The 18,938-nt window shown below is 44.5% G+C and overlaps 1 protein-coding gene across 4 annotated transcripts in view; it reads right to left on the bottom strand.

Moving 5' to 3' along the window:
- The window catches only part of rngtt (RNA guanylyltransferase and 5'-phosphatase), a 384,142-nt gene that overhangs the window by 364,655 nt on the left and 549 nt on the right, over nt 1-18,938 (bottom strand). The window lies entirely within an intron of this gene.

The raw sequence follows: 18,938 nt of genomic DNA, 5'->3' as shown, positions 1-18,938 counted from the left end.
GAAGATGATGTTGAAGAGGTTTTGGCATCCCATGACCAAGAACTGATAGATGAAGAGTTGATGCAATTGGAAGAGGAAAGGATAACAATCAAAACCAAATGAGTAATGATAAAGTACGACTTTAATTTTGAAAGGGCATATTTGCCAGATGGTTTGAGTCCTTACAAAGAACTGTATGATAGAAAAATGCACGAGGCTCAGCAGTCAAGCACACTGTCGTTTTTCAAGACTTCCACATCAGCCACAGCAGACGATGAACCTCAACCTTCAATATCAAGGCAGGCAGACATAGAAGAAGATGAGCTGCCTGCCCTAATGGAAACAGACGACGATGAGATGACACCCTAGTGTCCCACCACCCCAATGCCCAAGCGACGGACAGATACCGATTCGCAGAGAATATAGCAGTAGCCGTGAGGCACACAGCACATCTTTAAGAAAAAAGCCGAAATAAACATGCTAATTAATTAGGTGCCGTCCGGCACGTAATTGTCGGTCCAGATCACAGGCGGCGCAATCGGCAATCGCCTCTGATCTGGGCCGACATTTACGTGCCGGGCGGCACCTAATTAATTAGCATGTTTATTTCGGCTTTTTTCTTAAAGATGTGTTGTGTGCCTCCCGGCTACCGCTGTACCTCTGCATGCTTCACGAATCAGTATCGGTTCGCGGCCTGGAGGGTGGGGGCCACTGCACCACCCAAACTCCGACGACTCAGCCTAACACACCATCATCAGTGTGCTCACTATCTTCCCGATTCCTGTGATACTACACTGTACATACGTTATTTCTACTTTATATAGGCTGTGTATTTTTACGTGTTATTTGGTATGATTTGGCAGCTTCATAGCTTAAAGGCTACTGGAGAGCGCATGCGTGAGATTTTCACTACAGAGAACAGTTCAGGCAATGATTGTGGAGAAGTATTTCTACTCTATATAGGCTGTGTATTTATCATATCATTCCTGCTTTCACTATATGTTACTGTTATTTTAGGTTTTATGTGTTATTTGGCATGATTTGGTAGGTTATTTTTGGGTCTGTGAACGCTCACAAAATTTTCCCATATAAATAAATGGTAATTGCTTCTTCGCTTTACGACATTCCGGCTTACAAACCATTTCATAGGAACGCTCTATCTTCGGATGGCGGGGGAAACCTGTACAGGGGCTTCACAGATATTTAGGGCAAGATCTATTCTCTCATTAAACAAGCTGGCAATAAACTGGAGTTCAACCACCAAACATGCACATACTCAAACACTGCTTGCGTATTGTACCTTGACAACTAATATTAGAGAGACCTCTTCTTAAGCAGAAGCGAAGTTAAACAGTTTCCTATTTGCCCTGTAAATTAGTTTCATTCCAGCAAAAATCATTTAAGGAGCATTGCATGAGTACATCTCCCCAAGATTCAGAAGTGTTGGGACAATGATAATAGCTTTGCTTGATATCAAACTACACTGAGAATGGATCTGTTGGGAAACTGTTAATTTCTGAAGGTTGGCAAATGTAAGCAGGATGTTCTTAACTGACAGAAACAAAAGCCTTTTGTCAGGACAAAAATAAACACCACGTATAACAGTTTGAGCAACTCCTTGCATTTCTTTTGGGAGGTGACACATGACAGTACATCCAGCATGTAAGGACAGAAGCCACACTACAATTCAGGAAAGCAGTTCTTCAGTAGAGAGAAACAGTTGGATCACTTTCTCCAGAGCAAACATCCAGAAACCCCAAAGGTTACCACAACTGGATTTATCTCCTTTCTTGCAGATTATCACAATCGAGGGTATCTGAGGTCTACAGAGTGTTCACCTCTTCTCAGTTACGGAAGATAAGGCTGGGTACAAGACAGAAACTCGTCACCACCATATTTAGAACTGCAGCAGGAGTAAGGACTACTTCTAAGACTCCTGACTTTTAGTTGACGTACAGCCTCATTGACTTCTTGTCAGTCTGAAGTGCTGCTGAGGCTTATCCAGATAGTTTGCAATAAGGAAACATCAAGGGACATTGCTGAGAAGTTTGAAAAATACTTCACTATCCTTTCTGAACTCTTCTGGCCTTGGGTAGTATGGAACTTCGGAGGGATAGAATGGGTAATCTTGACAGCACTGAAGAAATCAAACGTCAGAGTCATCGGCAACTTGTACAATCTCCTATGTTTTTCCCACCCACTCTCTCTTCTTCAAGTCACAACTTTTCACTGTCTTCAAGAGATGTTTATTTTCCCAAAGGCAAGGATTGTATTTCCTGGCTATTCTTAAAGTAATATTGGCATTTTCTAGTAGTTAAGCAGTGATTTTCCCCTCACATGTGCTGATCACTGTGGACCTCAATGTAATATAATGTTAAGAAGTTAGCATCTCGCAGGCCTCTTGTAATGTAATGTTAAAGAAGTTAGCATCTCGCAGGCCTCTTGTAATGTAATGTTAAAGAAGTTAGCATCTCGCAGGCCTCTTGTGACCCTGGCTATTTTGTAAGGGTCATAGTGGCTAAGACTTTGAAAAAAGCATGGAGGTACAAGTGTTTCTCACAAGATAAGCTGAGCGGGTGATTATTCTTGGTATGCAACGCTGTAACTTCAGTCCTTGTTTATAGAATAATTTGTACCATTGTTGGATTAACTGCTGTAAGAAACATAGCACTTGCTAGATAAGCTAACGAATGCTTGTTTCAAGGGTGGGAAACTCTGAGGGGTAAGACTATGTCTGGTTGTTTCAAGGGTGGGAAACTCTGAGGGGTAAGACTATGTCTGGCTGTTCCCAGACATAAGAGTAGTTAAGCTGTTACACAAACAATTTATGGCTGATAAGTTAAACAATACTCATCTGTACAGAAACTAAGGGGGTGAACCCACCTGTACCTATGTACATGACTGCATATGTATAAAAAGCACTGTATTTGCTTCAGAAACCAGAGACCCCCAGAGCAGCCCAAGACAGTGCTTAAGGAGGGGTCTCTCTGGTAACTTGCTAATAAAGAATTAAAGTTACATTCGCCGTAGTACGTGGTGTCTTTGCATCGGGTAGATCGAAAGAAGTTTACGACAATTTGGCGAGCCAGCCAGGAGCTCAAGACGAGGTATCTCCTTGAAGACGGGTTCAGTGATCAACTCTGCGGCAATGACCTGAGACAGATGGGCCCATGAGGTAAGATTTACCTCGATCCCTCTCATTAGTTGACCACTTTGGTGATCCTTTCGTCTGATGGGTGACCCTCTAACGAGCTCCTGAAGAACCACAGTTAAAGTACCTGAGTACTATGGTAACCAAGAAGGTGAGGTTCGAGTCCTGAGAATTAAGGTATCAAAAGGTAAGGTTCAAGTCCTCAAAATTAAGGTATCTGGGGTTAGAGTCCTCAAAACTTTAAGTATAGTGGATAATATTGTTTGAAAGTGCCTGTCTCGGACACCCTGCCTTAGACCAGTTGTTAAGAGGGGAAATCCCCCAGCGAAGATCAGGACCCTGAAGTGGGTGCAGAGAGACATGGCACTAGGTTAATAAGGGTGAATAATTTGAATCCTAAAATGGGTCAGACCCTTGATAAATCGGGAGGGACCTGATACACCTTTATTTAAACTTTGTAAAGACAACCCGAGGGATGAAAATGATTTTCGCAGACTGTCAGCGTCATTAAATAAAAAACTAGGGAATGAGACATGACCATTAGGGGGCACTTGTCGGGTGTGGATAAATGTATCAAGGCAGAGGAGGCGCTGTGGAAAAGGGGTTCCGCAGAAAGGTGGAAAATATTAATGTCAACATGGAGAAAGACGGCCGAGGAATTAAACAAGTCTAGACAGAGTAGCTAGGAATATAATGCGCATAGAAGAGGGATTAGTGTATGTGTCAAGCAGGGTAATCCTAAATCTTGGGAGGTTTTGAAGTATCAGTGTGAGGATTACGATGTTGACCAGAGTAAAGAGAGAGAGAGAGAGAGAGAGAGAGAGAGCAGGAGAAAGACATGAAAGGAAAGAGAAACTGGGAAACAAAAATGGTGATCACAAAGGTAAAACGGAGGTACATCCTGACATGTCTGGTCTGCCCCTGTTGTTCCAAAATAATGATACGGATGAAACTGAGGAGGATTGGATGATTCGCCCCACCGCTCCCATATACCCCCGATCCCGCCACCACCTCTGCATAATTTGCCCGATGCCTCTCAAAAGGATGCAACAGTATCTCCTTCGATTGCTTCTGTTGCTCATTCAACCCCACCCCAGGAACAGTTCTGCGACCCTGTTGCAGCACGGACCAGGAATCAATCAAAACAGAAAAAGCACCCCCCCCCCCCGTAAACATACCACCAAGAGTTCGAGAAGGCAACGGAACTTTCTGGTGGGTGACGGACCCTTGGTTGACCCCGACACGGACACTGAGTATGACCCTGACACTGATGATGATGACCCAGAGGGCCCGATACATCCCCAAGGAAATGGGGTAAGGACACAATTTCCCAACAGAACGGTTCCCAACCTCAATGCAGGGCAAGGGCAGGACCCTACCATTCAGGTGTATACTCCTTGCAAACCTCAGGAGATGTGTCTAATTATGAGCCACACGCCTAACCGCAAGACTAATCCCGAAGGTTTAATAGAACACATAACCGGAACTATTAAGATGTATCAGGCCACCCCCCCCCCCAAGATCTCTTTAGCCGTTGCTGTATGACCCTTACCCCAGAGGAGCGGACTAAGTAGAAAGAGTACCTGAAGCACTCTAACTGGCAGGAATTTAAAGCAGCAGTCCCAGAATCAGCTGACCAGACTGACAGGATCAAGCAGGCCCTTAAGAGAACCCTACAGCAGCCGGTAGATGTCATCCAAGTATTAGAATGCAGGCCGAGGGAGGAGGACAGCCCTGATTTCTGGAACCGCTTCTGTTCGGCTTATGCTACATATGCAGGAGATACTGTCTATAACACTGGAGGCTCCTCGCCCCAGTTTAATGCTCTCCTTTCGCAATGTATCCCTGAAGGTGTTGCTACAGCTATGAGAACAAATAATATGGATCGGCCTGATAACACTCGTCCCCAGATGAGACGGGCACTCACTTATTATTGGGATACCGTTAAGGAATCCAAGCCTACTAAAGTAAAACACAAGATGGTCCAGAGGCCTCCCTAGCCCCAACGTCCCGGTCCTGATAATGTAGGGTATCAGATGGAACCTCAGTTTTGTGTCCCTGGATGGGATGATCATTCGGGAAGCGGGTACCTTACATATCCCAACGGTCCCAGAACCCCAACACATGGACCCTCGTATGCACCACTGCCCAATTTCCGCGGCCGACCTATGCCTGAGGGAAACCCTAACTATGGACCTCTGTCGTCCGGGCCCCAGCAACCACCCTTAGCAGGCGTTAGGGTTACAGGATGCTACCTCTGTGGCACCTCTATCACCGGCAAAGGGAATGTCCCGATCGCCAACGACAGTCCAGACTTCCGGGTCGGTGGCAACCATTCATCGCCAATAACCCGTTTTCTGCCTGACTAGTTGATCAGCCAGACACTGGCGTGATGCTCCCCATTCTCACTGATAACCCTGAAGAAGAGCTCATATTTAACCTATTAGTGGGAGGAAACAATGTTCCGTTTATGCTAGATACTGGGACAACTACGTCAACACTTGAATCTTCCTGTATCAATCAAGATGGTTTCAGAATGTCAGACACCTCAGTGACCCTGAGCAGTTTAATGGGACAAGAAAAATCCTACCCACTGACAGAACCCCTACGAGTCCAATCTGGGGACCAACAGAGTACAATTCAGTTTGCCCAAACTCCGGACCTCAGAGTTAACCTAGCAGGGAGGGACCTGCTGTGCTCCGTCCCACTTAAAATGAAATGTCTTGATGCTGGAATTACTATTAGTGGTCCCAACTCCAGAGGACTCTTTGGGTCCACCATCCTCCTCAGTGGTGGGCTGTGGACCTTCGTCCCGGAAACTTCAACCCACCTTTGCAGGTGCCCGACCCACACATAACACTGGCATATGACCCCTCAGGGGTCTCAAAGGAATTAGAAACCCATTATGCCCCCTTTGTGGGCAACATGGTCAGCATTACTGTCCTGGGAGATGTAAAGGGTAAGGAGGGAGCAGCATTATTAGTTCAGGTGCCTACTGAGATATGGAGCCAGTTGGGTCTTGTGTCCCCCCACATTACCCTGTCAGTGGCTGCAGGACACAAACCAAGGTAGTTAGGATTTCTAGCCTGCCGACTGCCAGAACAGGCAGACCCGAGCCTCCTCGGAACTCCCCAGATGTTCCCAGACAAAACTTTGACTTATTACCTTACCCCTTTTTCGGTAACAGGCTGTGTCCATCATCACCAGCCTCACCGCCTCCCCTCGGATGAGCCAGCCCCTAACTTATGGGCCGCATCAAAGGTTGAGGTAGGATTAACCTGGGTGACCCCAGTGCAAATTCGGGTGAAACAGGGAGTATAGCTGCTCTCCATTCCACAATACCCCCTCCGGAAGGACGCTGTTGATAGTATCACTTCCCTGGTGGACGCTTTTTGCAAACAGGGCATCTTGGTCCCTGGCCAATCACCTTGTAACACCCCTACTCTACCCGCCCCCAAACCTGGATGGACAGAGTCGCACGTGCTACATGACTTACGGGGGATAGTTGAACCTTTACACCCTGTCGTCCCCAACCATGCCACCATTCTCAGTAATGTCCCTGCAGACTCATGTATTTTCACCATTATTGACCTGCAGCATGCATTTTTTGCGAATCCACTGTCCCCCGACTCCCAGTATTTGTTTGCCTTTACTTTCCAAGGCCAGCAATACACTTGGACACACCTTCCACAAGGATTTGTCCGCTCTCCGACCATCTTCTCTCAAATTCTACATAACCAACTTAAGGACTTGTAGCTGCCAGGGGGGTCATCCATTATCCAATACGTGGATGACCTGTTGCTCGCCAGCCCTTCCCCACCGCCAACCATACCAAAGAGTATGAGGGCCTTCCTGGGTCTTTTGCAGACAGTGGCTACCCTACGTTGCCCTCCTAACTAAGCACCTCTCGCCCCTGGCATCCAGCCAGATGGCAGGACTTTTCAAACTCACACAAGAACAAAGGGCCACTTTCGACTAACTCAAACAGGCGTTGGCCAGTGCTCCGGCTCTTGGACGTCCCCTCTATGACCGCCCCTTCCAGTTATTTATTAATGTCCTGGAAGATTGCGCTACAGCAGTCCTTGCTCAGACTCATGGAGATAGGAAAAGACCAATGGCATATTTCTCCACCTGCTTAGACCCAGTGGCAAGGGGTCTCCCACCATGTTCACAGATGCTCCCAGCCATTTACTCTCTTGTAACAGCAGCCTCCAACGTAACTCTGCAGCAGCCCGTAGTTGTTTATTCCTCATACACTATAACTGCACTTTTGACCTCCCATCAAACCCAACACCTCACCCAGGTTAGATTGAACAGATATGAGGTAGCACTCCTTAATAACCCACTTCTCACCTTTGCCTACTGCACTACCATCAACCCCACCACCTTTTTAGAAAGCCCACCTGAGGACCTCACAGAACCACCCCATGACTGCTTAATGAGGAACCACTTTTTGACTGCTCCCCGCCTGGATCTCTCGGACAAAGCTTTCCCGTCTGCAGATTTAATCCTTTACATTGACAGTAGTTCCCCAGACAGTCCTTCCAGGTGAGGCGATACTTCACCTGTGAGTCGGCTGGGGTGATATATTCCGTCCGGTGCTCCCAATGCGGCCTTCTATATATAGGCGAGACCCGACACAGACCGGGAGACCGTTTTGCTGAACACCTACGCTCTGTCCGCCAGAGAAAGCAGGATCTCCCAGTGGCCATACATTTTAATTCCACGTCCTATTCCCATTCTGACATGTCTATCCACGGCCTCCTCTACTGTAAAGATGAAGCCACACTCAGGTTGGAGGAACAACACCTTATATTCCGTCTGGGTAGCCTCCAACCTGATGGCATGAACACTGACTTCTCTAACTTCCGTTAATGCCCCACCTCCCCTTCGTACCCCATGCATTATTTATTTATATACACACATTCTTTTTCTCTCTCTCCTTTTTCTCCCTCTGTCCCTCTCACTATACTCCTCGGCCATCCTCTGGGCTTCCCCCCTCCCTCTTTCTTACTCCCTAGGCCTCCTGTCCATGATCCTCTCATATCCCTTTTACAATCAACTGTCCAGCTCTTGGCTTCATCCCTCCCCCTCCTGTCTTCTCCTATCGTTTTGGATCTCCCCCTCTCCCTTCCACTTTCAAATCTCTTACTAGCTCTTCCTTCAGTTAGTCCTGATGAAGGGTCTTGGCCCGAAACGTCGACTGTACCTCTTCCTAGAGATGCTGCCTGACCTGCTGCGTTCACCAGCAACTTTTATGTGTGTTGCCTGTAACTTCAGTCCTTGTTTGATTAACTGCTGTAAGAAACATACCGCTTGCTAGATAAGCTAACGAATGCTTGTTTCAAGGGTGGGAAACTCTGAGGGGTAAGACTATGTCTGGCTGTTCCCAGACATAAGGGAAGTTGAGCTGTTACACAAATAATTTATGGCTGATAAGTTGAACAATACTCATCCGTACAGAAACTAAGGGAGTGCACCCACCAGTATCTATGTACATGACTGCATACGTATAAAAAGCACTGTATTTGCTTCAGAAACCAGAGACCCCCGGAGCAGCCCAAGGGAGTGCTTCAGGAGGGGTCTCTCTGGTAACTTGCTAATAAGGAGTTAAAGTTACATTCACCGTAGTACGTGGTGTCCTTGCGTCGGGTAGATCGAAAGAAGTTTACAACGTCAAGGCAGTTAAGAAATTCTGTCATCCCTATTGTCTAAGGGTTAACAGTAATAATGAGGTATGGTCTGTGAAGAGCTATCTATCATGGAACCTTGCAGAAAAATCTATACTTCATGGAGCAGCTCTTAAGCGACTGGAAAACCTTCACCGTAAATACAGAAAATAGCTGCACAAAGAATAGCTCTGAGAGTATGACAACATCAGGCTTACTCATGTTGTTTAGCTTGCATACTGTCCAGTGCTGTAGCTTTATCATATGGCAACTCTCTTTTAGGTATGGATGGTACTGTTCCAGTGTGTTCTTCTGCACTCCTCATTGAACTGACATTGATCTCCTGGCTTGATGGCAATGAATTAGAGGAACAGAAGCTGCCAAACATTAAGTTATTGATTGTGATTGAATGCCATTTGACCTCTGCTAATGGCCACAGTGCCTCATTGATGCCCAGATCTGTTCTGTGACAATTTCTTTAACACTAATTAATATACCACACATGAAAAAAGGTATCCTTCATATGAAAAAACAGGAGTGTCTCTCATAAACTGTGGTCACACTTAATGTCAACATGAACAGATGCATAATCAACAAATAACAGCTAAGGGTGTTTTCAGACCAAGTCTGGCAGTTATGTCCTTCAGGACTCAGTCATTGCCAGTACTGATGAACCACTCTTGGAGAAGGGATTAAAGTCCCCATCAAATACATATTGTGGTTTGCTACTCCCAGTATTTCTTCCAAATGCTGTTCAATAGATTCACCACCCAAGGGAGGGGACACTAGGTGGCAATCAGGAAATTTCCTTCTTCATGTATTACCCGCTGCCAGACAACTTGGAGTGGGTGTGTGTGAGACCCAGAGCCACAACTACGCACCTAAATACCATTTAACAACCACGCCTTGTCTATCTTTCCTCATGCAATGGGAAATATCCTGGAATTATAATAATGAGGTCTGGCACATTGGCTATACAAGGTATAATTCTGTTCATTTAGTCATAGTACATTATAGCACAGTACAGGTCCTTAAGCCCATGATGTTGCGCCGACCTCTTAACCTGCTCCAAGATCAATCAAACCTTTCTCTTAGATTATGTCAAATTGATCTCAAATATGTTTGTCAGACACATCTCCTAATTTTAAACACCAGTCTCCAGATACTCCAAAAGCAGATTTGGCAAGGTTTGCAGGGCAGGTATTATATTCTTGATCTATTGAAGATCATTCAATAATATGCCATAATCATAGAACACCTTTAAAAATAGAAACACATTTTTAGGCAGTTCATAAAGATGATTGTATTTCACTGTTCATTAGTGTATCAAAGGATAACATAGTCAATAGTTAGCATATTATGGCATACAATCTTGATGCTGACATCAGTTCCTTACAAGTGATTACGAAATACTGTTCATTACAATTTTTAAGTCATAGCTCATTAATTTATACATTTGGTAATTTAGACACAAAGTGAACTTAAATGTCCAGAAATAATCTGGAGGGATTGAAGAAGAATATTCCCAATCTTTGCATTACTTGCCTTGGCTTTTAGACTATACCACCTCACCCCTAGAGATAGATAGGTAGATACTTAATTGATCACAAAGAAATTACAGTGTCACAGTAGCATTACAAGTGCACAGATATACAAATAAGAGGAGGAAGGAAGAATCCCATTTCAACCCTCACTGAAGACTATATAGATTCCAGGAGGAGTTGGAAATGTCAAGCTGGATTACTGCTAGGATCAGGTCAACCCATGTCTACATTTGAACTAATTATTGCTAAGCTTATCCTGGCTTTTTTCATCTTCATCCATATATTAAAATGAGATCAGAAGATTGTCAATCTATGGAATTTTCCACTGCAGAAAGCAGTAGATACTGAATCATTAAGTACATCCAAGACTGAGATTTTTCAACTAGAGACAGCCAATGATTGTGAACATACAAAATAATAAGCAGGAATAAGAGTGAGAGTTAGGACCACTCAAACATGATCTTTTAATAACCTGACCCATCCACCGCCTTCTACCTGATTACTATTAATGACTTTCAGTTTCCCTATAGTCTAATCTCTCTTGCAAAATTCAGCATCCATAACCCTCCGGGGACAGAATCTCAAAGACTGACATTTATCAGAAGGAATTTCTCCTCATCTCAGGCAGTGGCCAAAGCCTTTTTCTGCCGCTTCCAGAATTGCTTTCTTCCTCATTAATATGAGCATCATGCTCAGACATTCTGTTGTATTAAGAATTCTGTTGTATTAAGAATTCTTAACATTTCAATGAAAACTACATCTTTTTTTTTTAAACTCCAGAGACCACTCTGCTCAACCTTGCCTTACAGGTCAAACCAGTCAAGCTAGGGATCAATATTGCGAACTTTCACTTAAAATGCAAATACAAGTATATAAGGAGATTGAAATTGTATGAAATACTTCCTTATCCTTGCAGTTCATTTCCTTGGCAACTATACAGAAGTCCCACTCTGGAAGGGACCAAAATTAACTTTTACATTCAACCCATTGCCACTGCTGTGCTGCTAAGAGCATGCCTGGATCATGTCCAATCTTTTACATAAATACCAATTTTCTACATTTACTCTATACTACATAATTCCCTACAATATAGTAAAATCTCCAATAATCCATCATCCAATTATTCGGAAATCCTGATGATTTGGCGTCTGGCTAATTCTAGGCTTGGATGTGAGCGGGGTTCCTAGATTTTAAGCATGGTGAAACAGCAGTGATGGGGATGCAGAATGCACCAATAGCCGGATTTAGGGTGCAGAACAACTGAAACCCTTCCTGACGAAGGGTCTCGGCCTGAAACATCGACTGTGCTTCTTCCTATGGATGCTGTCTGGCCTGCTGCGTCCCACCAGCATTTTGTGTGTGATACTTGAAGCTATCCTGTCAACTTCTATAATAATTTTACATGTATCAATGAAATCAACATTCATTTATTTAGAAGAAAACACCGGTTTGCTCTGATTAATCACTCCCAATAACAATTCTCCCATCCCAGGAATTAATCTGACAAACACTCACTGTACTCTATTCACCTTTAGCCAGGGAAACAAGTCCAGTGAATTTTCTCAAACGCATTCTCATTGAGGGCCCAATGTTGATGCAGAGAGATTTTTTATTGCAAGAGAACTTGAGTACAAGTATAATGACCAGCATATACTTTGCCTTCCTCATTACCTGGTGTATCTGCACATTAACTTCCAGTAACCAGCTACGAGGGACCAATGAATTAATTTCCAGCTCTCACCATGTTAAAAAATTCCATTTTTAAATTTTATGATCAAATTCTCAAACCCTGACCCCAACCATAATCTCATGTTATGTTCCAACTGTTATGCTCTCACCTACTTTCTTACAGAGAGAACTACCATTTGGCCAACAGCCCATGCCAGCCCCTAGCAAAACAATCCATCAGTCCCATTCCCTTTAGTTCCCTGCAATTAATTCTCTCCTATCCCTATCAATTAATTTTTGATTCCTTCATTATTTACATCAACAGGCAATTTACAATAGCTAGTTAATCTACAAACACATCTTTTGAAGGGAATCAATCTAGCAGAGACTCTGCAATCACAAGAATGTGCAAACTCTGACAGAGCATCCAAAGTCAAGATCAAGCTTGGATGTGTGGATGTTAAGTAGCAGCACTGTAGTGCCTTAATCTATCTATATCATCAGAAACCTTTCCATATTCTCTGTACAACTCAAATTGAAACCAAAAAAAATGCTATAAGCACAAAATTATTAACTACTTCCTTTTTCATTGCACAATTCTAAACCAAAAAAGTCCATACTGTGGTTGATTCCTCATCAAAAATGCTGTGAAATTACCCTCCATAATATTGCTGCTAATTTGGTTTACCCAGTCTGTGTCAAGTACATACATCTCACATTTTCCTGAATTTTCCTTTGTTCTACATTACTACAGTACTTTTTGTCTGAGAGTAAACAGTGAACTCACACCAGTACTATTTATCCCCTGCTTTCTTAGCTTCACCCAAATTGATTCTACTTAGTTTTCCAAATTCAGATTCTTTCTCCCTACTGCATTTTATCCCATCTTTTATTATAAGGGTAGCTCTCCTTTACAATTTTGCTTCCCACTTCTACAAGTATTTAATTCCCAAACTTGGTCACTTGAAACCGTGTCTCTATAACAGTTTTTGGATGGAACCAACTTTAATAGGTAAATTGGTTTATTATAGAATATAGAATAGTACAGCACAGTACAGGCCCTTCGGCCCACAATGTTGTGCCAACCCTCAAACCCTGCCTCCCATATAAGCCCCCACCTTACATTCCTCCATATACCTGTCTAGTAGTCTCTTAAACTTCACTAGTGTATCTGCCTCCACCACTGACTCAGACAGCGCATTCCAGGGCACCAACTATCTGAGTAAAAAACCTTCCTCTAATATCCCCTTTGAACTTCCCACCCCTTACCTTAAAGCCATGTCCTCTTGTATTGAGCAGTGGTGCCCTGGAGAAGAGGCGCTGGCTATCCACTCTATCTATTCCTCTTATTATCTTGTACACCTCTATCATGTCTCCTCTCATCCTCCTTCTCTCCAAAGAGTAAAGCCCTAGCTCCCTTAATCTCTGATCATAATGCATACTTTCTAAACCAGGCAGCATCCTGGTAAATCTCCTCTGTACCCTTTCCAGTGCTTCCACATCCTTCCTATAGTGAGGCAACCAGAAATAGACACAGTACTCCGTGTGGCCTAACCAGAGTTTTATTTAGCTGTATCATTACATCGTGACTCTTAAACTCTATCCCTCGACTTATGAAACCTAACACCCCATAAGCTTTCTTAACTACCCTATCCACCTGAGAGGCAACTTTCAGGGATCTGTGGACATGTACCCCAGATCCCTCTGCTTCTCCACACTACCAAGTATCCTGCCATTTACTTTGTACTCTACCTTGGAGTTTGTCCTTCCAAAGTGTCCCATCTCCAGGTTGAACATCATCTGCCACTTCTCAGCCCACCTCTGCATCCTATCAATGTCTGTCTGCAATCTTTGACAATCCTCAACACTATCTACAACACCACCAACCTTTGTGTCGTCTGCAAACTTGCCAACCCCCCCTTCTACCCCCACATCCAGGTCGTTAATAAAAATCACGAAAAGTAGAGGTCCCAGAACAGATCCTTGTGGGACACCATTAGTCACAATCCTCCAATCTGAATGTAGTCCCTCCACCACCACCCTCTGCCTTCTGCAGGCAAGCCAATTCTGAATCCACCTGGCCAAACTTCTCTGGATCCCATGCCTTCTGACTTTCTGAATAAGCCTTGTCAAATGCCTTACTAAATCCATATAGATCACATCCACTGCACTACCCCCATCTATATGCCTGGTCACCTCCTCAAAGAACTCTATCAGGCTTGTTAGACATGATCTGCCCTTCACAAAGCCATGCTGACTGTCCCTGATCAGACCATGATTCTCTGAATGCCTATCTCTAAGAATCTTTTCCAACAGCTTTCCCACCACGGACGTAAGGCTCACTGGTCTATAATTACCCGGACTACCCCTACTACTACCTTTTTTGAACAAAGGGACAACATTCACCTCCCTCCAATCCTCCGGTACCATTCCCGTGGACAACGAGGACATAAAGATCCTAGCCAGAGGCTCAGCAATCTCTTCCCTCACCTCGTGGAGCAGCCTGGGGAATATTCCGTCAAGCCCCGGAGACTTAGCCATCCTAATGTATTTTAACAACTCCAACACCTCCTCTCCCTTAATATCAACATGCTCCAGAACATCAAACTCACTCATATTGTCCTCACCATCATCAAGTTCCCTCTCATTGGTGAATACTGAAGAGAAGTATTCACTGAGGACCTCGCTCACTTCCACAGCCTCCAGGCACATCTTCCCACCTTTATCTCTAATCGGTCCTATCTTCACTGCTGTCATCCTTTTTTTCTTCACATAATTGAAGAATGCCTTGGGGTTTTCCTTTACCCTACTCGCCAAGGCCTTCTCATGCCCCCTTCTTGCTCTTCTCAGCCCCTTCTTAAGCTCTTTTCTTGCTTCCCTATATTCCTCAATAGACCCATCTGATCCTTGCTTCCTAAAGCTCATGACAGGTGGAAGAAGGCAGCATACTAGATTTTCCACCTCACTTGTCACCCATGGTTCCTTCACCCTACCATTCTTTATCTTCCTCACCGGGACAAATTTATCCCTAACATCCTGCAAGAGATCTCTAAACATTGACCACATGTCCATAGTACATTTCCCTGCAAAAACATCATCCCAATTCACACCCGCAAGTTCTAGCCTTATAGCCTCATAATCTGCCCTTCCCCAATTAAAAATTTTCCTGTCCTCTCTGATTCTATCCTTTTCCATGATAATGCTAAAGGCCAGGGAGCAGTGGTCACTGTCCCCCAGATGCTCACCCACTGAGAGATCTGTGACCTGACCCGGTTCATTACCTAGTACTAGATCTAGTATGGCATCCCCCCTAGTCGGCCTGTCCATATATTGTGACAGGAATCCATCCTGGACACACTTACAAACTCTGTCCCATCTAAACCCTTGGAACAAATCAGGTGCCAATCAATATTAGGGAAGTTAAAGTCACCCATGATAACAACCCTGTTATTTTTGCACCTTTCCAAAATCTGCCTCCCAATCTGTATCTCTGCTGCTACCAGGGGGCCTACAGAATACCCCCAGTAGAGCAACTGCTCCCTTCCTGTTCCTGACTTCCACCCATACTGACTCAAAAGAGGATCCTGCTACATTACCCACCCTTTCTGTAGCTGTAATAGTATCCCTGACCAGTAATGCCACTCCTCCTCCCCTTTTTCCGCCCTCTCTATCCCTTTTAAAGCACTGAAATCCAGGAATGTTGAGAATCCATTCCTGCCCTGGTGCCAGCCAAGTCTCTGTAATGTCCACTACATCATAATTCCACGTATGTATCCAAGCTCTCAGTTCATCACCTTTGTTCCTGATGCTTCTTGCATTGAGGTACACACATTTCAGCCCTTCTACCTTACTGTCTTTACACCATTTATTCTCCTTCTCTTTCCTCAAAGCCTCTCTATATGTTAGATCTGGCTTTACTCCATGCACTTCTTTCTCTGCTCTATCGCTCTGGTTCCCATCCCCCTTGCAAATTAGTTTAAACCCTCCCGAACCATGCTAGCAAACGTACCTGCAAGGATATTGCTCCCCCTCGAGTTCAGGTGCAACCCATCCAATCTGTACAGGTCCCATCTTCCCCAGAAGAGAGCCCAATGATCTAAAAATCTAAAACCCTGCTCCCTGCACCAACTATTCAGCCACGTATTCAACTGCCATCTCCTCCAATTCTTACCATCACTGTCATGTAGTACTGGCAGCAATCCTGAGAACACCACCCTTGAGGTCCTGTTCTTCAGCCTTCTGCCTAGTTCCCGAAACTCACACTTCAGGACCTCATCCCTCTTCCTGCCTATGTCATTGGTCCCAACATGTATCACGACTTCTGGTTGCTTTCCCTCTCGTACCAGGATGTCGTGCACCCGGTCAGAGACATCCCAGACCCTGGCACCCGGGAGACAACAAACCATGCGGGTGTCCTTCTCACGTTCACAAAATCTCCTGTCTGCTCCCCTGACTATAGTCCTCAATGACGACAGCTCTCCTCTTCTCCGTCCCACGCTTCTGCACCACCGGGTCAGACTCAGTGCCGGAGGCCCTGCCACCATGGCTCACACCTGGTCGGTCGTCCCCGCCAACAGTATCCAGGATGGTAAACTTATTATTCAGGGGAATGGCTACAGGGGTGCTCTGCACTACCTGTCTGCTCACCTTCGCTTTCCCCCCTCTGACTGTCACCCAACGACCTGCTTCCGACAGCCTCGGTGTGACTACCTCCCTGTAGCTCTCATCTATGACTGCCTCATTCTCCCTTATGAGTCGAAGGTCATCCAGGTGCTGCTCCAGATTCCTTACACGGTCTTCCAGATCACCCAGCCGTATGCACTTCTGGCAGATGTGACTCTGCGGGAGAGGGGCGTTCTCCCAAGGCTGCCACATCTCACATTATTGTCAGCTGTCCCAAGGTACAGTGAAAAACACATCTTGTATGCCATTCATACAGATCATTTCATCACAAAGGTGCATTTAGGTAGTAGATGGTAAAGTGATAACAGTACAGAATAAAGTGCTACAGTTAGAGAAGTGCAGCACAGTTTAACAAGGTCACAATGAGTAGACCACGTCAAAAGTCTATCTTAAGATCATTTAATGGTCTTATAACAGTTGTCCTTAGATGTGCTTTCACCCTTTCGTATGTTCAGCCCAAAGGGGTGGGGGGAGTAGGCGGAGTTTTTGATTATGTTGACTGCTTTACTGAGGCAGTGAGAAGTGTAGATGGAGTACATGGAGGGGAGAGACTGGTTTCTGTGATGTGCTGAGTCGTATCCAAAACTCTCTACAGTTTCTTGCAGTCACAAGCAGAGCAGTTGCCATACCAAGTCACGATGCATGTGGATAGGATGCTTTCTACCGTGCATCAGTAAAAGCTGGTGATGGTTAAAGGAGACAAGCCAAATTTCCTTTGTCCTCTAAGTAGAAGATGGTGGGCTTTCTTGATCATGTTGTCAAGCTGGTTGGAGCAGTACAGGCTGTTGTGATGTCCACTCCTAGGAACTTGAAGTTCCCAACTTTCTCAACCTCAGCACTGTTGATATAGACAGGAGCATGTGCACTGCCCCCTTCCTGAAGTCTATGGCCAGATCTTTTGTTTTGCTGACACAGACAGTTTGTTGTCGTGACACCATGTCACTAGGCCCTCTTTCTCCTTTCTGTACTCTGACTCATTTGAGATATCACCTGCAAATTTCTCAAATCTGCCCATGTTGTTGTGACTATACAGCATGTAGAGTAGAGGCTGAGGCTGAAGATGCAGCTTCATGGGGCACCTGTGTTGATAATCACTGTGAAAATGCCGCTGTCTATCCTTACTAATCTCAGGAAGTAAGGACTCTGCACGGCAGGATCTAATTGCAAAGGGAGGTGTTGAGTGCCTGGTCTAGCACTTTGGAGATGAATTTACTTGGAATTACAGTAGTGAAGCCAGAGCTGTAGTCAATAAGCAATAGTCCAACATAGGTGTCTTTACTGTCCAATGGTTCAGAGATGAGTGTAGGGGCAAGGAAGTGGCACATGCACTTCCTGTTTTGACAGGTGAATTGCAGTGGGTCAAGGCTGTCAGGGCAAATGGAGTTAATGTGTTTCATATCCAGACTTTTATTTGGGCCATTAATTTGCCTATCTTGTTACTAATGCTTCATGCACTCAATTGTGATGTCTTCAACTATACCCTTTTTATCATTTTCTCCCCACTCCATTCTATTTGAAGATATCTTATTTTAACATTTCTTCTCAACACTCTCATTATCCGTTTTGCTGCCCTGCAATATTGCCTTGTCCCTTCCCTAATTTCAATTTAAAGTCCAAGTGTCTATTACCCCACGCATTCTAGGTCACCAGCTAACAGAACCACATTCATAAATCAGCACCTCAACAGTCCAGTGAATGGTATCATGGGAATGTGATTGCTGTTTTCTGTATTACTTAACGTGACACTTCCCTCTCCAATTCAACTGTTTCGGTAAATTTCTTCCAAGTCTTTAAGGATCACAGGAGTGACAGGAATACATATGAATCACACAATATAGTAAAAAAAACTGTTCATCTTCATTTTACCTGGCATCCATTCACGCTTACAGTTCTCTGCTGAAGCAATGCAACTGTCTGACCCCAAAAATTTCAAGCACTAGAAGGCGTCACAAATCGTTTGATATTCATGTGTCAATAAATACATAAATATTCTGTTATCGATCTCCCTTAAAATAAATGGATTACAATGACGTTTAATTACCATACAAAGACAATGTGGGCATCTTGCTAACAGCGAAGAGGAGAGAAAAGATACACTAGTTCCACTCAGAATTAGGATCACATCCGCAGTATTTAAAAAACTTTCCGCCTTTGATACCTTCCCAATAAAGTTTCCTATCGATGCTAAACTACCAAGGTAATTTCGATTCCTCGCTTTATTGGGGACCGAGAAGACATCCACAA

This window comes from Mobula birostris, chromosome 2 (assembly GCF_030028105.1).
Source record: "Mobula birostris isolate sMobBir1 chromosome 2, sMobBir1.hap1, whole genome shotgun sequence".
Lineage (NCBI taxonomy): Eukaryota > Metazoa > Chordata > Chondrichthyes > Myliobatiformes > Myliobatidae > Mobula > Mobula birostris.
Note: the sequence above shows the minus strand (reverse complement) of the source record. Positions and strands in the feature narration are given on the sequence as shown.